This window comes from Marmota flaviventris, chromosome 17 (assembly GCF_047511675.1).
Source record: "Marmota flaviventris isolate mMarFla1 chromosome 17, mMarFla1.hap1, whole genome shotgun sequence".
NCBI classification, from domain to species: domain Eukaryota; kingdom Metazoa; phylum Chordata; class Mammalia; order Rodentia; family Sciuridae; genus Marmota; species Marmota flaviventris.
The window spans coordinates 47,649,244-47,661,095 of NC_092514.1; positions in this window are offsets into that span (position 1 = coordinate 47,649,244).

An 11,852-nucleotide genomic window follows, 5' to 3' on the forward strand; every position below is an offset into this window, starting at 1 on the left:
TTGGTACATTCTGATTATACATAATCTTAGGATACATTGGGACATAGTCATACAGGCACATACCACAATTTGGTCAATCCCTGAGTGAGTTCCTTAAAGAAAAGCATCAAATGCCAGGAAGATGCCCTCCCCATCAATGACCAGTTCCCTCAATAAGACAAGGTATGCCTTCTCCTCCAGGTGTGTCTCCTCAGCATCTCCTAACAATGGGCTTGCCGGGGCTACCCCCAACGGTCCTAGGAATGGGTTGCAGGTGACACTGGGAATCAGCATTTTACCAAACCTCCAAATGATGCTGATGCAGGCCGTCCTTGGGCTACCCTTGGAGAATTAGCACTGCAAACTTTTTCTGGTAATTGGGTAGACAGTAAATATTTTAAGACTGGGAGTCCAGGTAGTCTCTGTCATGACTACTCAACTCCTCCATCACAGCATGAAAGAAACCACAGACAGCATGTCAGACCTATAAGAGCGCTGTCACCCAGTAACACTTTATTTACAGAAAAAGCATCAGGCTGGATTTGGCCATAGGCCATGCTTTGCTGTTCCTTGCTCTCTTTTCCAGACTTGATCCCAGGATTGTCAACGTTATCTGGGACCATGTTAGAAAGGCCACATCTTCAGCTGAGCCCCCATACTACAAAATCAGAATCAGCAATTTAACAAGATCCTCAAGTGATTTCTAGGTACATTTGGGTTTGAAAAGCAAAGCTATACAGTGGCCGCTGGGACAAGGCCACAGATCAATGTAGTCATGAGCTGGTTAATGTCTCTCTGTTCTGTGATTACAGAGGAAAGATTGACCTGAGGCTGTGCCAGCAGCCTTGCAGAAGTGTTTCTCTTAGAGGAGGCCAGCTCCATGTTCCCCATTACTGAGCAAAAGGAGTGAGTTCTGACTTCTTAACTGGAGGCCAGTGGTTAATTAATAGGAAGGGCACATAGTTTTTAAAAGATGCAATCAAGCTGATAGACAGGGAAGCGGGGGAAAAAAAGAAACTTCTTATCTCTGAAGGGGAGTGGAGTGGAAGACTGGTGGTTGCCAGGCACTGGAGCTCATCTTCCTGATTCATGTCATCTTGTTTTTCCAGTAGAGACTTTGCAATATTGCATTAGTCAAATGATTCTGCAACATCATTTAAACGACATGAGGTGTCTGCTTGTGTCTGAGCATGATTCTGAGGGAGAACTTGTGCCAACCCATCTGTTCCTCTGAGAATATATCCAGAATTAATTCTATTAGAAACTCAAAAACAACAGGCTTGCTTTGACAGGATGACCCTCGTAAATGGATATAAAAGGACTGTGTGCCAAAAGATACATCTTGTTCTCTCTTCTGCCCATGCCCTGAAAAAAAAAAAAAAAAAAAAAGCAGAGAGATACTTTCTTGGCTGGACCTGACCATTGCATCCTCTAAAGCAGTGGTCGGCAAACTATCTAAAGGGACCAGATAATAAGTGTAGGTAAATGTAAGGGAGGGGACATGTTACCCTTCCAAGACCCTGGCTGGACCTGAGAATTAAATTGACATGACACAGATTAACAGGAGGAAAACACAAGAATTCAATAAAAGTTTTATATAACATGGGAACACTTATAAAGAAATAAGGACTCAAAGAAATACCAAAACCTATCTGCTATTGTATTAGATGGAACAATTGTGAAAAAGGAACCAAATTATGAGGGAAAGCTAAAAGAGGATAAGAAGTTTTTCATTCATTCATCCATTCACTATTACTCTGGAGATGAGGCTGACTTTTCCAGGCTGGCCTTGAACTCACAATCCTCCTGCCTTGGCTTCCCAGGTAGCTAAGATTAAAGGCATGTGCCATTGTGTCTAGGTAAAAGGAGTATTTTAACAACGGTGTTTGTTTCAGTCAGCTTTTTAACTGCTGTGACTAAAGGACCCAACCAGTACAACTGTAGAGGATAAAAGGTTTATTCAGGGTCCCCCAATTTCAGAGGTCTCCAACAATAGACAGCAGGGTGCATTCCTTGGGACTCGAGGCGAGTCAGGACAACATGGTGGAAGAGTGTGGCAGAGGGAAGCAGCTCACATGGTGATCAGGAAGCAAGAAAGAAAAAAAAGACGGAGAGAGACTTCACTCTCCAGATGCATAGCCATGCCCCCAATATCCCCCCACCTCCTCCAGCCAACAATCTACCTGCTTCCAGCTACCACTCAGTTAATCCCATCAGGGACTGATTAACTGATTATGTTAAGGCTACGACCCAATCATTTCTCCTCCAAACCTTATTGCATTGTCTCACACTTAAGATTTTGGGGAATACCACATCTAAACCATAACAGTGTTTGTATAAAATTGTCTGGGCTGTGACTTTCCACAAAAGAGTGTCTCTCTTCTCTTGGTACAGAGAGGGCATCTTTCATGCGGAAGTTTTAATCTCCATTTTTGGGAGTGGGTAGAAAGGGAAGATTAGAAGGCCCTTCTTGCATCTGCTCTAGGTGCCCTTTTCTCTAGGTCACCTTTATATCAAAGTACCATATTTGGGGGTGACACATTCTGCCACCCTTCCTAAATATTTTAGGCTTTGTCAGCTACGAGGCCCATTACAACTACTCAGTTCTGCCATTGTAATCCCAAAAAATTTATAGACACTATATGAAGAGTGGATGTGACTCTTTTCAATGAAACTTTGTTGTCAAAAGCAGGGAGTGAGATGGCCATGGCTTCTGGATTTCAATTTTCTAGCTCCTGCTCTAGAGTCTGATCTAAATGACTTTCATGTGCTTAGAAATCTCCAGGGTATCTTTTTCAGAAACAGATTCTGCTTCAAAAGATGGAGCCTGAGATTCTACATTTTGAACCAATGCTCACATGACAATGTTGATGGCCCAGGTCCCACATTTTGAGGAGAAAGGGTAGAGTTTACACCAGAGGTGCTTAACCTTGGATGCATTCTGGAATTGCCAGGAAAGCTTGAAAAATATCAACATCTGGTTCCCACTCCCCCCACCTCCCACCCACAAAATTGTGATTTCATTATTCTGAGACGTGGCCTGAGCATCAGGAATTTTGAAAGCTCCCCGGGTACTTCCAATAGGTCTCTAAATTAAGAACACTGCCCAGCAAATGAATGATTTAGGAGTTTCTTTGAGAAGGATTATATTCACTACTTAGATTTCTAAAATGGAACAATTGCTCAGAATGAAGTTCTCCTTGGAGGAAAGAAAATATTTCTACCCAAGAGGAATGACACTGTCTCTTATATGCAAAGTAACTAGGTCTTTGAATTAGCCAAACAGGACTAGATTTAAAGCCCAAGTGGACAAAATGAGCCTTTTAGAAGGGACTAGCCCCTTCCTCTGAGATTGGGACAAGAAGGGAATTTTGTTAGAGTTGAGTCCAGCACTGGTGTATCCATGCCAACTGATGTGTATAGGAAAAGATAGTCATCCAGGAAACACTGTGTTAGCACTTGGTATGGCCCAGAGGAGGCCACCTGCTGAGCATGGGACTTTGAAGTAAAAGACTCCAAGAGAATTGTGAAATTTTCAAATAGGTTAGGGGAACATGCAAAGCAGGCCACAAATGGATCTGCCAGTGGTGTTGCAGGCCAGTTGCAATTAGAGACTTTTTTTTTTCCAACTGAATAAAAGAAAGAATTTGCTGATGGTAAAAACTGTCCAAAGTTGTCATGAGTTTTCATCAGAAATGAGGAACTCCTCTTTCCCAGTGGCAGGATCTAGACCACAGGTGAGAGCAGCCCTTTTCATCCACAAAACCTACCTCTCAAGAACAGCCGAGTGGCATGTTATTAGTCATTTCGGCCGACATTGATCAAATTGCCAACCTTTGCAAGTGGATGGCTTTCAAACACACACTTTAGGATGCAACCAAGGCTGTCTCTGAAACGGCATCCCTCTAAATTACTTACATTATTGATTAACTTTGAGTGGAAGAAGAAGGCGTGGCACAAGAGGTGAGAGTGCCAGGAATTGTACAAAACCCTCAAGCTCTTATCTCACCTTATCTCACCTGCAGAGGTAACATATCACACACGTGGATGTCATCCATTGAGTGTGCAGCATGGAATAGAAGGGTTGAGAACTGCTGAGGCAGGGGAAAATGTGGTTGTGGGGGACCCAAGAATTGAATGTGTAGTGGGGACGCAGAGTTGAGCAACAGTTTAAAGTCTTCCCAGTTCTAATACCCTTTGATTCTAAGAAAACACCTGTGCTTCCTGATGTTCTTTTGGTTTGAAAGTGAAAGCTTCATAGAAGAAGGGAATGAATCACTATATAAATTATTCAGAGTCTAAAGTCCTATAGGGAATTGCTCTCTGGTCTTTGATTGAGCAATGAATCTTCTCTCATATCCCTAGTCTGGATTAAGGCTGAGTTTTTGACTTCTCAGGTACAGAGAAAGACCATAAGTAATTAAGCCATAAGTACTAGATCTCCCCCTTCTGTTTCATTATGGTTGGCAAAAGCATCATTTCCTGCAGAGCTTGCAACAAATAAATTCTTTTCCTTAAAGCCCAGAATTGTGTGAGCTAGTTTAGATATTGTTGCAAAAGGATTTCATAGCCATATGACATTGTGCTGTGGCTAGGTTTAGACATTAGCTTTATCCCACTCCAAGGAGTGGCTTTAGATTGATTTCTGCACAGTACCAGCCTTATCACTGGTAAATGAGGGCACCAAGGATTATTATGAGAACATAATACATGCTAAGTACTTAGAATAGCACCTGAAACCTGGCACAGTAGCACACACCTGTAATTTTAGCTACTTTGGAGGCTGAGGTGGGAGGATCTTAAGTTCAAGGCCAGCCTCAGCAACTTAGTGCAACCCTGTCTCACAAAAAAAAAAAAAAAAAGAAGAAGAAGAAGATGAAGAATTAAAAAAAGAGCTTTGGATGTAGTGAGCTTCAGCAAATGAGTTATATAATTCTGAACTTCTAGGAAGGTAACTTAGACTAGCATGCTTTTATAACACATGCAGCTAAAAAAGATAAGAACATAAAAATAATTAGCAGGTATTTTATTAGTTTCCTTTTTTGATTCTCCTTGTTTATAAAATTAGGCACCTACTCTTTATCTTAGCATCAAAGTCCTTCATGTAATGTGATGCCACTATTTCTATACACTCTTCCCAGAGGGGTATGTGGTGCACACCTGTAAAACAAGCTACACAGGAATATGAGGCGGGATGATTGCAAGTTCGAGGCCAGCCTGGGAAACTTAGTGAGAACCTGTCTCAAAGAAAAAAACTAGAAACAGCTGAGAATGTATCTCCATGGTAGAGGGCCCCTGGATTCAATCACCAGTACTAAAAATTAAAATAAATAAATTAAAAACTCTTCCCCATTAAGTGAATAACCTACACTTGAACCAAACCAGACCACTTCCTTGGGTCCAAGTGGGCACCATATCTTCTTGTCTCTGCAAACTTACTCATGGTCTTTACTCAAACTGTATGTAATATACTCTTCACTCATCTCAGCTGGTCAGGGTCTTTCCACCCATTCACCACCTAGGCCAAAAGACTTTGCCCATGAAGACTTTCTTTCAAACCCCACTAGACTGAGTGTATCTATCCCTCTCTGTGGTACCTTTATACTTTATGTTCCATAGCTACATAACATAGCATTCTCTTGGTTAAAGTTATCTTTCAATTCTTATCAGATTGTAAATACTTTGAAAGACAGAACTTGTTCCTTATTCATCTTTAAGTCCTGTCTTCTAACCGGACCCCAACATCATCACCTCCACACTGTGCATGATACTGGCATTTGATAAATTCAGTTGAGCTAAACATAGGCATCTCTGGGATGTAAGGAAGCATGCAGTTGGAAAAGAGATTAGGATGAATTTCTCTATCTAATCCAGTTTGGGGCTATAATTTAGAGGCTGTAAACACTTACTAAAATTAGATAGCTAATGTCAAAGAACAAATTCTTACACACAATTTGTAACAGGCACTGCTGGATTGCTAGCCACACCCATGCCCCCTTTCATAACAACTTTCTTGTACTCACATCTCTCAAGTTGTGGATGAGTCACCTACTTGTACCACGGTACACTCCCAGTTTGAGATGATGGGACCTTGATAGCCAGTTTATTAGGCCTGGATACCTGTGCCCTTTTGAGACAAAATGAGCTCTACCAATGGTACTTTCCACAGAGAATTTTAAATTGGGACCTGAAGATATTCAGGTAGGAGCTGTGAACACCAAGAGTTATAACAATGATAACAAAGATAATAGCTATATTAACTGAGCATATACTCTGTGCCTGTCACTATGCTGAATATGGAAGGATATTATTTTTTATCTCTTCAGTATATCCTATGGAGTTTAGGCTGTTGGGGGTTCAGAAAATCAAGTCACACAATACGGCCCTTGGACATACTGAGTATTTTGAACTAAAACAATAAAATAAAAAGCTATGTCAGAACCAAGGTCCCGCTAGAGAAGACTTTCTCTGAGGTTCCCCTACATACTTTTACGTCAGATTCTCTGGAAGATTAACTTACAGGAAAGAAAAGTTGTTGAAGTGTCCCCAAATCCCAGATGAATTTTGTCCCAGATTATTGCTTGCTCTTCAAGTTCATTTGTCTCCCTGAAAAGTTATTCTCCCTATAAATTTTCTATATCCCCCACTCGCTCTCTCCTCTGAAGAGGGAACATGAGCTTCCTAGGTTGCTGGGAACTCACCTTCTGGTAATATCCCTGCCTGCTTAATGCATTTGGACGACTTTTCTCCTGTGACTCTGTCTGTTGTCAGTTTATGTTAGCTAAACCAATCATCAAAACCTTCAGAGGGCAGAGGAGAAGTTCCTTTTGCCCCTCCAAAACTGTTATTCACCCCATTTCACAGATGAGGAAACCGGAAAAGAAAAAAAAGTTAAGTGATAAATCAGGAGTCCGGCCCAAGTAATCTGTCTGCAGACCAGTTCTTAGCTGCTGTGCTACAGTGTTTTCCCAGGCAGGTCAAGGCACAACCCCACCCCAACCCCCCACCAAGGTTCAAACAGCACAGCACTTTGATGGTCACTTTGATTAGTCAATGAAGAAGCAGCAGCATCCAGCACACAGAAGAAAACTAAACAACAACAACTCTGGGGAAGAGCAAAGGAAGGAATGTAAATGGAAGATTGAGCTGCCACAGAGAGTCATGGAACAGCCCCGTTTCCTGTCAGCTGTAAAATTCCCAGGATTTGGCAATTTGGTGTTTCCTGCCTTAGGATTTTGTGAACCTCACCGCTTATGATAAACTGACTCTTTCATCATCTAAATATGCAAAGCTGCTTTGTGAAAAAAAAAAAAGAACCCCGCGCGCACTTGTTGAGTTGAAAGCCTGTGCCTTCCTATGTATTGTGGACCCCAAAGTCACATTCATCACAGGGTCCTCAACTCAGGACATCTCTGATCTGCAGACCATCACATTCTGCAAAGTATTCAGATTCGGCAGCCTTTATTGTGGTTGTAGCTCTGCCATGGTCACTGGGCCACCTTGAACTGGTCCTTAATGTGTCTGAGCCTCAGCAGCTTCCTTTACAAAATGCCCTGCCTGCAGCCAAGAGTTTTGGCTACAGCTTAGCTAAGACAGAATATGTGAAAGAGCTATGTAAACATTCTTTAGGGCTTGTGTGCAAAAATACTGTTATCAGAGGAGCTGGGGATCAGTAAAGAAAAAAGCCAATGTTATCTCTCCTTGTGGCCTGTGTCTCTGTTTAGAGAGTCACAGGTATGGCCACAAAATACCCACAATCCTTTGACCACACTAGTGAGTCACCTTTAGATAATGGAGTCTCTCCATCCAAAGGCAGATCTGTTTTTCACATCTCTGTTTATTGGTCAGTGGAAATTCTGGATTGGGTCTCTGTTCTCTTATCTCTCTGCTTGACCAAATCCTACCTTCTCTTTGCCCTTGAACTCAGCAGGCCTCCCTCCTCAGCCCCTACCCTCAACAAGGATTATGATTTCCTGGGGCTGGGAATGTGGCTCAAGCGGTAGCATGCTCGACTGGCATGCTCAGAGCACAGGGTTTGATCCTCAGCACCACATAAAAATAAAACAAAGGTGTAGTGTCCACCAAAAACTAAAAAATAAATATTAAAAAATTCTCTCTCTCTCTCTCTCTTAAAAAAAAAAAAGGATTATGATTTCCTGCCTAAGAGAATCTTCCTTGACTATAGGAGCATAAGCTTGCCACAAACAACTGGGCCAAAGAGAAAGCAGATTGAGAGCTAACTGTATGATTTCTTGATACACTAAGTTTAAATGACTTAGAAGTTTTAAATTTAATTGAATGTTGAGTGGATTTATTTGTAAATAAATCATGCCTTGCCTCTTTTATAAATATTAGAGCAACTTCAGGAAGGATTCCTAGCTCATCAAAATCATCAAAATATCTAGGGGTCTAGTTCTGACTCTTATAACAGATGGCATTTATCTCCAGTTCTCAGAATCCCCTGTCAAATGAGAAGCCTGGACAAAATGAATCCTAAGTTTTCTTGCAGCAGAATAATTATGTAATTCTATGACTCAGAGACTAATGAGCTATAAATGTGATACTGGGAAAGTTATTTAATTTCTTGGTAGATCAATTTCCTCATCTTCCAAATAACAATGATAAAGCCATGTCACGGAGATCTTAGATGAATGGACCTGGCTCATGCCTCTGAAATAGGTCAACAAAGCTGGACTTCAGTTAAGGTGGCAAAAATAGATTTTATTGGGAAACTGCTGACAGTAAGAGAAAGAGGAGAGCTCCATTTTGGTTTGTGCAGGGGTGACTGGGCATTTTAAAGGGAGAATAAAGAAGTAGCAAAGAGGGAGTATTCTGGGCTCAAGCAAAGCCAGGGAATTGAAAAATTACAGAGGTATGATCAGTGTTAACGAAGGTAGGTCAGCTGTGTGTGCTATTGGGCACTGATGGGAGTCAGTATTCTAGTCTCACACAGAGACTGGCCCTATCAGGTCCCTGAGAGATGCACTCCTGTGTTGTACATATACATATCAAAGGAAAAGGAAGCACAATCTAGTACAGCTTTAGGAAAGGGAGGTAAGAGGGTCAGTTGTTGGCTAGAACAAATAGTCAATTCTTCTGACAGCCTTGAACTGGAAAGGAGACTGAATTGTCCCAAGGATGCCACCTTGGGAAGCCATGCTAGGGTTGGTCAAGTTTCTCAGTGCAGGGGTTTGGATAAGTTCCTACACGCCAAGAGTTCTATGTAGTTCTGGTATTTAAAATGCCTGGAAAAATCATTTGCATTTAATAAATCATCATTCATTTATTCATACAAAAACCCTCTAAGATCCCATGCAATCAAAACTCTAACGAGAGTTTTTTTTTTTTTTTTAATTTAATTCTATGTGAAGAAAGGGCTTCTGATGCAAATTTTAAGTTAAAAAATGGTAAAGGAAACTTACTTAATTTACCTCAAATACTATTGTAAAATCGTTGGCAAGCAATGGGTGTGCTATATTTTTAAACGAATCTTATTTTTTAATTAAGGAGTCTCTCACAACTTGCCGATATTTTTGTTGACATGGGATTTGGTGGTTTGCTGGCAGAAAAATATACATATTTAAGTTATCCTACAATTTGCATGTTAACTCTTAGCTTGCCCTTCCTTTGAATAATCCAAAAAAAAAAAATTCTCAGTTTCAGAATAGGTCAGGGTACTACACTGATTTAATTATACATCATTGCTGCAGAGCTGAGCTGGATCTGGGGAACAGTGTGTGGCCTATTTTTATTTCTCTTTGCTCATTAGATTTCTATTTTTAAATGGTACTAAATTGTGAGTTAAAGGCTATGCACACAGAAGCAGTAATAGGTGGAACTGTCTTCCTCCTTGGCTCTGAAGTATCGTCATAGCCTTAGGTTTTATGTAAAGAATGACATCATCTTCCTGTACCCTTCAAAGTTCCTGTGTTGAAGACTCGGTCACCAGTCTGTGGTACAACTTGGAGATGGTGGACCCTTTGAATAATGAGGCCTAGTAGAAGAAAGTTAGGTCACTATGACCTTGACCAGGACTTTGGGCACCTGTTCCCTTCTTTCTCTCTTTGCTTTCGGTTGGCCACAAGGTACAAAGTTTCCTCTATACATGCAGTTCCTACCATGATATACGATCTCACTATAGGCCCAAAGACATTGGAGCCAACTGACCATGGACTGAAACTTCTGAAACCATGAGCCCAAAGTAACCTTTCCTCCTTATGAGCTTATCTCAGGTGTTTTGTCACAATAATGGAAAGCTAACTGACACACTCAGATTATTCCCTTTTGGGGAGGGGGGATACCAGGGATTCGACTCAGGAGCACTCAACCACTGAGCCACATCTCCAGCCCTACTTTTTTATTTTATTTAGAGACAGGGTCTCACTGAATTGCTTAGTGCCTCGCCATTGCTGTGGCTGGCTTTGAACTTGCGATCCTCCTGCCTCGGCCTCCCCAGCTGCTGGGTTTACAGGTGTGTACCATGGGGCACAGCAGATTATTCCCTTTTTCTGCACTTGAGTTGATGTGGCTTTAGTTCTAATAGTCATCACTTCTTGCCTGGACTATTGTAATTCTTTTGTAAATAGTCCCTATCCTTCCAATTTCACTTACAACATTTGTTAGGATAAGATGTATGTCACAGAAACCCAAAATAAGAGTGATATAAAGTAGATAAAAATTTATTTCTGTCATTTAAAAGCATGAACTGGCATGGAAACTCTGGGCCAAAGTCATTAGGGCCCAGGAATTTTGCTGCTCTGCTGTGCCAGAGAGTTACCTTTGCCATCTAGTCCAAATGCCACTGTTCAATGTCCACATTTCAACCTATGGAGAAAGAAAATTAAGAAAGGGAATTTTCACTTTTAAAGGCATGATCCATAGATTGCATGTCAGCTCACATCCTATTGTCTAGAACTTAGTCATATGGACAGACTCAGCTGGAAGGCAGGCTAGAAAATGTGGTCTTTATTCTGGGAAGTCATGTGCCCAACTAACAAACTGGGGTGTCTATCAGTGCAACAACGAAGAGAAAAATAATATAGAACTGCACTATCCAATATGGTAGCCACTCATCACATATGGCTATTTAATCTTAAGTTTATCAAAACTAAGTAACAGTAAAAATTGTGCTCCTCTGAGCACATTTCAAGTGTTAAGTAGCTACAAGAGGCAGCTTAGTGGCTTAGAGAACATGTCAATCATCATTGGAAGCTCTACTGCTAGAGCTGTTCTAGACAATCAACAATCTCTTCTGTATCCTTCCAGCCATTCTCCATACAAATTTTATCAGGGAGATGGTTTAAATAAAAAACTGATGACCTCATTTGTGTGTTTCAAGTTTCTCAATGGGTCTTTCCTGCTTTCAGTGTAATCTGCAAATTTCCTTAATTTAGCACATTGAGCCTTTCTTCAATTGGGAACATTCTTGCCTCCATGTTCATCAGCTACACTTCTGCACAAGGACTTTTGCTGTGTCATGTGGAATTGCAGACCTTCAGACCCATCAGGGTTTTGCATGTGCTATATTCTCTTTTCCCTGAATCCCAACTTTGTTATCCCTCTTGCCTTGCTTACTTGCTCTCTCCCAACTAACCACTGGGGACAAAGTCTCAATGTCATCTCTTTTACCATCCCCCCTCCTGCTGCCCCACCTTAATATCACCAGTGATTTGTATTATGTACCTCTAAAATGTCCTGGACAATAAATACTCCATCACCATAGCACACAACACACTACACAGTGATTGATGGGCGATTATTTCTCCCATCACCTGAAGGTCATTGAGGAGAGTCTATCTTATTTGACTTGGTTTCTCGGACCTATATGCTCATGAGACTTTCAACAAGTGTTCATCGAATAAATGTGTGATAGG